The 9581-nt window shown below is 41.7% G+C and overlaps 1 long non-coding RNA gene and 1 pseudogene across 1 annotated transcript in view; one reads left to right on the top strand and one right to left on the bottom strand.

The window, feature by feature from the left end:
• LOC115072875 overlaps positions 1-1763 on the top strand; it is a 19590-nt pseudogene extending 17827 nt beyond the window's left edge.
• A 6628-nt stretch (positions 1764-8391) lies between these two features.
• Positions 8392-9581, bottom strand: part of LOC115072870 — a 5920-nt gene continuing 4730 nt past the window's right edge. Inside the window, exon 3 of the long non-coding RNA XR_003851872.1 lies at positions 8392-8726. This is a non-coding gene — a long non-coding RNA (uncharacterized LOC115072870). The remainder of the gene's footprint in view (positions 8727-9581) is intronic.

Here is a 9581-nt window from a genome sequence, read left to right as displayed (position 1 = left end):
GCGCATGGTGGCGCACGCCTTTAATCCCAGCACTTGGGAGGCAGAGGCAGGAGGATTTCTGTGAGTTCAAGGCCAGCCTGGTCTATATAGTGCATTCCAGGACAGCTGGGGCTACAGGGAGACCCTGTCTCAAAAAGACAAAAAAAAGAAAAAAAAAGTGGAAAGAGAACAGATGTTGCAAAGTTGTCCTCTGACCTCTACACACGTGCTGGCTGGCACATGACTCCATTCACATACATCTACAGACACACAATAATGATAAACAAAAAGAAACAAAACAGGAAAACAGGGCTAGAGATACGGCTCAACGACAGGTACTTTCCCAGCAGGCACAAGGCTGTAAGTTCAATCCTCACTATCAAAAAACAAATACAAAGTACCTGCGGAGACCTACTCTCTGCAAGATCTGTCTTTATGGCGGCCTCCTTCTTTAACTATGTTTTCCTTAATTTTCTACTTCTTTTTTTTTGCAAATGCTGTTCTTCTGGAATGTTCTTCCCCATTTTTTTGTTGATGAACTTATCCTCTGCAACCTGAGGACAGTTGCTTGCCCCACTGCTAAGCTTTTCAAAGGTCTTCCAGGGAGAGTTCTTTGTATTTTTTCAACACCTTGTCTATATCTAGAATAATACCTAACACATTTTCCTTGTTTACAATTCTTTTTTAACAAGTATTTTATTATTTTTGTGTCTATGAATGCACTGCCTGCATGTAAGTGCACCCGTGTTGTACAATGCCCATGGAGGTCAGAGAGGGTGTCAGATCCCCTGGAACTGGAGTTATGGACAGTTGTTGGCCACCATGTGGGTGCTGGGAATCAAACACAGGTCATTAATCATTGAGCCATCTCTCTAGCCCCTACAATTGTGTCTTTAATGAAATGGACCAGAAACACCCAGAAAGTAGGGACAGCATTTTAGTATCTATTCAGTGAGTATATGATGCACTGTCAAAAGAAACATGCTCACATGATGGAATAGTACACATAGATCAAGAGTCCATTTTCCAGCCTCATTGATATCAGTTAGTCTACTAAGATGTATTCTTTTTTTAGGCATTTTTCATTTTCTTTCAAATTTTTATATATTTTATTTATTTATTTCTGGTCTTTTTGAGACAGGGTCTCCCTGTAGCCCCAGCTGTCCTGGAACTCACTATGTAGACCAGGCTGGCCTTGAACTCACGGAGATCCGCCTTCCCCTGCCTCCAGAGTGCTGGGACTAAAGGCATGCGCCACCATGCCCAGCTTATTTATTTTTATGTGTATGAGGGGTTTGTGTGCATGTATGGAAGTGATGTGTGCAATGTCTACAGAGGTCAGGAAAGGGTGTTTCTTGGGAGCCTGAGGCTCAGCCATTTTTCGGGGCTGCTGGCAGACCTGAGTTGGTGACCTTTCCACATGGGCCCACAACCTTGGCCTGCGGCCTTGTTCTCCTTTCCAGTAAATAGCCCTGTTCTCCGTTCATCAGTAGATTCCTCCCTTAGAGTATGTCAGGGCCCCTGTGTTCTGACCGGTTTGATTACTCACTCTTTACTTCTTTGTTCTCATTCTCTATTTAAATTCATGCTTGTGCTTTAATAAACGAGACTTGATCAGAGCCCTGTCTTGTCTCCATTTCTCTTCCGCTTGCCTCATCCATGTCCCCACTCCCCAATCCAGGTACTTTGTGGCAGTTTCTGCGGGTTGGGACCGAGTCATGCTGCGGAGTGGCCTCCCGCAGAGTGGCGCCCAACGTGGGGCCTGGATACTGGGTACAGTGTGAGAGACACGACGGAAGAAAAAGTGGTGTGCACCCACTCAAATAATTCAGAGACGCCGCGGGAGCCTGCTGCGACCGAGCCGAAGGTAAGTTGGTCGTTCAATCATGGGGCAAGAATTAAGTCAGCATCAGATTTATGTGATACAGTTAAGAGAAGCTCTGCAGGCAAGAGGAGTAAAGGTTAAAACTGAGGATTTATTTCATTTCTTTGATTTTGTAAAGGATATTTGTCCCTGGTTTCCCCAAGAAGGGGTCATAGATACAAAGAGATGGAAAATAGTAGGAGATGCATTACAAGATTTTTATACAGTGTTTGGGCCTGGAAAGGTCCCTGTTACTGCTTTTTCTTATTGGAATCTAATAAAAGAATTAATAGATAGGAGATATGAACATGAACCAGTAGTGGCAGCGATTGCCCGGGCTGAAGAGATTTTTAAAAATAGTTCTAAGTCAGAGTTGAGGGAAATTCCCAAGGATGAGCCTGACTTAATTTCCCTTGAAGATGAGGAGTCTCCTAAAAATTTAAAGAGTCTTTATAGTCAGTTAAAGGAAAGGAAAATCAAGAGGATGCCCAAAAGTCTAAAAAAGAACATATTCGTATTTATCCTCTTTTACCAGAAGCTGTCTGCCTAACCTCGGATGCAGATGGCGCAGAGTCTGAGAAAGGGGTTGATTTGCAAAACTGAGACTAGATCATTAACTGCCACGAGGGGCAAGAATGTGACCGCGCTCCTTCCTATAGTGTACCGCCTGCTCCAACTATCATAGCGGCGATAGATCCTAGATCAGAATCAAGGGAACAGATAGAACAGTTGCAGGAACAAATTAAGTTGGAGGAAATACATCAGTCACTGATACTCAAACAAATTAAGCTAGAAGAGATGAATTAGTCGCTGATACTTAAAATTACAAAAGCTTAGAACAGGAAGAGGTAGTGAGGCTGTTGCAGATAGAGAAAGAACTCACCCAGCCCCCAGGGGGCCCAGCCTTCACTCATATAAAGAGAATTTTAATGAACCTGATAGACTTCCCTCCCATATGGAGGTTTTTCCCGTAACGAAAACAGTAGATGATCAGAGGCAGGCATGGTTACATCATACAGGACTTAAATTTCCACTAATCAAAGAATTAAAGACTGCCATGTCACAGTATGGAGCTACAGCTCCATATACCTTGGCTATCTTAGAAGGTGAGGCTAAAAAATGGCTAACTTCTACTGACTGAAATACATTGGTAAAGGCAGTCCTTAGTGGGGGTGATTATTTGTTATGGAAATCAGAGGGAAATTCCCAAGGATGAGCCTGACTTAATTTCCCTTGAAGATGAGGATTCTCCTAAAAATTTAAGGAAGGAGTCTTCAGAGTCAGTTAAAGGAAAGGAAAATCAAGAGGATGCTCAAAAGTCTAAAAAAGAACATATTCATATTTATCCTCTTTTGCCAGAAGTTGTCTGTCCAACCTTAGAAACGGATGGCGCAGAGTCTGAGAGAGAGGGGTTGATTTGCAAAACTGAGACTAGATCATTAAATGGCCACGAGAGGCAAGAATGTGACCACTCTCCTTCTTTCAATGTACCACCTGCTCCAACTATAATGGCAGCAATAGATCCTAGATCAGAGTTGAAGGAACAGATAGCACAATTGCAGGAACAAATTAAACTAGAGGAAATGTATCAATCATTAACACTTAAATTGTAGTGATTGGAGATCTAAGACTGATATTGAAGGGAGACCTTTATCTCCTCGTCAGGGAAACTGGTGGAGGGGCTAGCCCCAGGCCCCGAAACAAGCTTTTGGGGCAGTCAATTTCGCTCCTGCCAGCAGCAATACATGGAGGCTTTTCCTGTGACAGAAACGGTAGATGACCAAAGGCAAGCATAGCGACATGATGAGGGTTTCGAATTTCCATTTATTAAAGAATTAAAGACTGCCGTGTCTCAATATGGAGCCATAGCCCCGTATACCTTAGCAATCTTGGAAGGTGTGGCTGAAAAATGGTTAACTCCCATTGATTGGAATACATTAGTAAGGGCGGTCCTTAGTGGGGGCACAGTGGGGGTGATTATTTGCTATGGAAATCAGAGTATTTTGAGAATTGTAAGCAGACAGCTAGAAGAAACCAGAAAGCTAGGAATGGATGGGATTTTGATATGTTAACAGGCGAAGGTCAGTATGGGACTAATGAACGACAAATGCAATATGACCCAGGACTTTACGCACAAATTCAGACTGCTATCCAAGCCATTACTCACAAAAAACCTATGTTGACTTTATGGCTTGATGGAAAAAAATTTGATGGCCTCATTGATACTGGAGATATTTCTGCTGAGAACTGGCCTATAGCCTGGCCTATGGTTGAGACTCTGACCAATTTAAAAGGTATAGGACAGAGCCAAAATCCAAAACAGAGCTCAAAATTTCTCACTTGGAAAGATTCCATGAATAATTCTGGTTTAATTAAGACTTTTGTGGTCCCTTATTTACCAGTAAACCTATAGGGAAGAGATTTGCTTTCACAAATGGGAATTGTTATGTGTAGTCCGAATGATGTTGTTAATGCACAGATGCTTACTCAGGCATACAGCCCTGGCAAAGGATTAGGGAAGAAAGAAAATGGACCATCTGCTTTCACAAAGAGGAATTGTGATGTGTAGTCCAAACGATGTTGTTACTGCACAGATGCTTGCACAGGGTTATAGCCCTGGCAAAGGATTAGGGAAGAGAGAGGATGGAAGATTATCCCCCATACCAAATGAGGGCCAGAATGATAAGCATGGCTTGGGAAATTTATGATGGAAGCCATTGACAGTCCTGCACCCCCGAACTACGTGGATCCTATAACCTGGCAATCGGATGATCCAGTTTGGGTAGCTCAATGGCCGCTTACAGCAGAGAAGTTGGCAGCAGCCACTCATTTGGTGCAGGAACAACTTGAGGCAGGGCGCATTGAAGAGACTTGTTCTCTGTAAAATACACCCATATTTGTTATTAAAAAGAAGTCAGAAAAATGGAGATTATTGCAAGACTTAAGAGCAGTCAATGCTACCATGGTCCTCATAGAAACTTTACAGCCAGGTTTGCCTTCGCCAGTTGCTATACCACAAAAATACTTTAAGATAATAGTAGATCTTAAGGACTATTTTTTCACTATTCCCTTATATCCTAAGGATCACAAACGCTTTGCCTTTAGCCTTCCTTCTATTAATTTTAGAGAGCCTATAAAGAGATACCAGTGGAAGGTTTTGCCTCAAAAAATGGCTGACTGGAATTTATGGACCACTCCCCACCAATACTTGCGGGCTGATATTAGGGTGCGGTAGTACCGCTCTGAAAGGCCTATCCGTTGTACCTGGGATAATTGATAAAGATTATACTGGGGAAATAAAAATTTTAGCTCATACTGCTGACAATATAGTCACCATTCCACAAGGTGAATGTATTGCTCAGATAATTCTAATACCCCTGGTTAATTCCAATCATCTCATGCAGGGAAAAAGCAGAGGAAATAAAAGCAGGTGCATCAGGGGAAGCAGTGTTACAATGTTATGCTCAGTTAAAATCGAATTTATTTGACGCAGGTTTACAAATAGCCCCTAAAGAAGTACAAACACAGGATCCCTACTCTTATTTGGGTTTTCAAATTAATGGGCGAAAAATAACTAATCAAAAGGCTATCCTTAGACTTGATAAACTACAAACCCTAAATGACTTCCAAAAATTATTAGGTGATATTAATTGGTTACATCCTTATTTAAAATTGACCACTGGTGATTTAAAGCCCCTTGGAAAGAAATTCGATGGCCTCATCGATACTGGAGCTGATGTTACTATTATTTTTGCTGAGACCTAGCCCGTAGCCTGGCCTACAGTTGAGACTCTGACCAATTTAAAAGGTATAGGACAGAGCCAAAATCCAAGACAGAGCTCAAAATTTCTCACTTGGAAAGATTCCATGAATAATTCTGGTTTAATTAAGACTTTTGTGGTCCCTTATTTACCAGTAAACCTATAGGTTTGATTAAGCCTTTTGTAGTTCCTTATTTACCGGTAAACCTATGGGGAAAGAGATTTGCTTTCACAAATGGAAATCGTTATGTGAAGGGGATGCAAATCCAACCTCACCCAGAGCACTTACTGAAGAGGCCAGAGTTGCCATACGTAGAGTTGAGAAAGCAATTGCTAATCAATTTGTTACCAATATAGATTATTGCCAGCCTTTATGGCTCATGATTTTTAATACTCGATTATCGCCTATGGGTCTTCTTTGGCAGGAGCCTGATCATCCTATTATCTGGGTACATTTACCTGCCTCCCCCAAAAGAGTATTGCTTCCATATTATGACGCAGTAGCTGACTTAATGATTATTGGTCGGGATCACAGTCGTAAATATTCTGGTGTAAAACCTCTTCATATTGTACAGCCTTATACCAGAGATCATATTAACTGGTTGCTTCAAAATTCAAAAACTTGGCTAATAGCTTGTGCTAATTTTTCAGGGGTTTTAGATAAATGAAAAGGAGGTCCTTAGAGTCAGTTAAAGGAAAGGAAAATCAAGAGGATGCCCAAAAGTCTAAAAAGAACATATTCATATCTATCCTCTTTTACCAGAAGATGCCTGTCTAGCCTCAGATACAGGTGGCGCAGAGTCTGAGAGAGAGGGGTTGATTTGCAAAACTGAGACTAGATCATTAAATGGCCATGAGAGGCAAGAATGTGACCGCCCTCCTTCTTACAGAAATTTGTAGCTGCAGCTCTTCAAAATACTAGAAGTCTTTGGCCTTCCATGTACATAATTCATTATATGGATGATATCCTGATAGCAGGTGCATCAGGAGAAGAGGTGTTGCAATGTTTTGCTCAATTGAAATCTGATTTGTTGGATGCGGGTTTGCAAATTGCTCCTGAGAAGGTGCAAATGCAAGATCCTTACTCTTATTTAGGTTTTCAACTTGATGGACAAAGGATAACTAATCAAAAGGCTATTCTTAGACTTGATAAATTACTATCTTTGAATGATTTCCAAAAGCTATTGGGTGATATTAATTGGCTACGTCCTTATTTGAAATTGACTACTGGTGACTTGAAGCCCCTCTTTGATATCCTTAAAGGGGATGCTAGGCCAACTTCATCCAGAGAACTTACTGAGGAGATCAGAGTTGCATTACGTAGAGTTGAGGAAGCAATTGCTAATCAGTTTGTTACCAATATAGATTATTGCAAGCCTTTATGGCTCATGATTTTTAATACTCAATTATAACCTATGGGTCTTCTTTGGCAGGAGCCTGATCATCCTATTATGTGGGTACATTTACCTGCCTCCCCCAAAAGAGTATTGCTTCCATATTATGACGCAGTAGCTGACTTAATGATTATTGGTCGGGATCACAGTCGTAAATATTCTGGTGTAAAACCTCTTCATATTGTACAGCCTTATACCAGAGATCATATTAACTGGTTGCTTCAAAATTCAAAAACTTGGCTAATAGCTTGTGCTAATTTTTCAGGGGTTTTAGATAAACATTACCCACCTGACAAGCTTATTCAATTTTGCAATCTGCATACCTTCATTTTTCCATGCATTACTAGCCTGCAGCCTTTACCTACTGCCTAGTTGGTTTTTATGGATGGTTCTTCCAATGAAACGGCAGCCTACACTTGGAATGATCAGGTTGTACAATTTCAAACTAATAAAACCTCTACACAGCTGGTGGAACTGTCTGCCATCATATCAGTTTTCTCTATGTTCCCTGATACACCTCTTAATATATACACTGACAATGCATATATAGTTCGTGCTGTACCTATTTTAAAAACTGTTCCTATAATTGGGCATATTTCTGAAGCTACAAATCTTTTTCGTCATTGTCAGCATCTCATTCGCCAGCGGACGGCCCCTTTCTTTTTAGGACACATTCGAGCACACTCTAATCTTCCTGGGCCTTTAACAGCTGGCAATCAGGTTGCTGATACAGCCACTAGGCTTGTTGCTATTGCTACTCCTTCTAATATTGCTCAAGCTCAACAGGCTCATGAGTTACATCATCTTAATGCGGCTTCCTTACGATTGATGTTCAAACTCACCAGAGAGCAAGCTAGACAAATAGTTAAAGAATGTAAGGCTTGTGTCACTTTCCTTCCTGTTCCCCATCTAGGAGTCAGTCCTAGAGGACTTGTTCCTAACATGCTTTGGCAAATGGATGTATCTCATTATAAAGATTTTGGTAAATTTAAATATATTCATGTTTGCATTGATACTTTCAGTGGATTTCTTTGTGCTTCATTACAAACAGGGGAAGCTACTAAACATGTTATTGCTCATTTGCTCCATTGCTTTTCTATAATGGGCACCCCGAAACATATTAAAGCCCTGGATATGTATCTCAAGCTTTTCAAAATTTCTGCAACACCTTGCAGATAAAGCATACAACAGGAATTCCTTATAACCCACACGGCCAAGGCATAGTTGAAAGAGCTCATTTACTTATAAAAAATACGCTAAATAAAGTAAAAAAAGGGGGAATGGTATCCCATCAGGGGATCCCCCAGGAATTTATTAAATCATGTACTCTTTATTTCAAATTTTTTTAAATTTAGATGCTCATGGTAAGTCGGCTGCAGATCGCTTTTGGCACCCAGAATCAAAAAGACAGTATGCCATGGTCAAATGGAAAGACCCCCCCTGGATAATTCGTGGGGCAGAGGATCTGTCTGCATTTATTCACAGCAACATGATACAGCCCGCTGGTTACCTGAACACTTAGTAAAGCAAATAAATGTTAATCAAGGTTCCAGAGAAAATGAGATTCCCTGAGAAAAATTTCTCTGTTCTTTTCCAGCTGAAACAGACCAAGCCCCCTATGATGGAAAATCCTGGTTGGAAAGTCTTCGCTGCTGTGCTCATCATTGCCGCATTTGCCATCACCATCTTCATCATTACCATTGTCATACAAGATCTGGTAACCAAGTTCTACAAAAAGTACCATAAATGGCCAATAATAGGGCAATAATTATGATCCCCCTTTTCCTGCTGGCCATCAATTGGGTGATGGCCGAGGGCCGCCGAGCCCTGGTTCCCTCCCCGCATATACTCTTACCCTTTTTTCTCTCCAAATCATCCCTAATGTTTCTGATGTCCATCCCACCCAGTCATCAAGGATTTGGAGATCCCAATGCTGTAGCAGAACTTATAAGGCCTACAGCTTCAACCAGGGAATGGTTACTCAAAATGCAGATTGTGGAGACCGTCAGGCCCACCTAGTGTTCAACCTCAATCCATATAATCCGGCGGTCAGACACCAGAGTTGGGTCTGTATTCTTAAACCTAAGGTTATTCCCATTATTAATGACAAACCAGGCCCTTGTCCCTGTTCCTCGTTCTATCCAACCATGCACACTGTCTGTTACCAAATGGCCCAACAATGTACTAATCCCTCCATAATAAAGCCTATTGGACAGGAATTAGGATAGATAGAACCCCAGCCCCCATTAAAGGGGGAAATTTGGCATCCTCCCAATGTTATGGTAACCCCGGGGAATCTGTGTGCTGGGAGCTGGAGGCTCCCATCGGCTATTCTGATGGTGGTGGGGCCCAGGATAAAGTCCAAGAATTAAGGGTCCACAAGCAAATAGAACAAGGAATTCAAGCTTTATACGCTGAGCTTAATTATCACCCATTGGTGATCCTGGATGACAGGGGAGAGATAAATCTTGATCCCCAGACCCAAAGTCTACTGGAGCTAACCCTCTCATTGCTAAATCAAACTGCCCCTCAGTTAGCCGAGGATTGTTGGCTCTGTCTGCGTGTCGGGCCCTCCCGACCCAT

This window comes from Nannospalax galili, unplaced genomic scaffold, assembly GCF_000622305.1.
Source record: "Nannospalax galili isolate Female #2095 unplaced genomic scaffold, S.galili_v1.0 scaffold23, whole genome shotgun sequence".
Taxonomy (NCBI): Eukaryota; Metazoa; Chordata; class Mammalia; order Rodentia; family Spalacidae; genus Nannospalax; species Nannospalax galili.
This window is presented reverse-complemented; position numbering and strand designations above follow the sequence as displayed.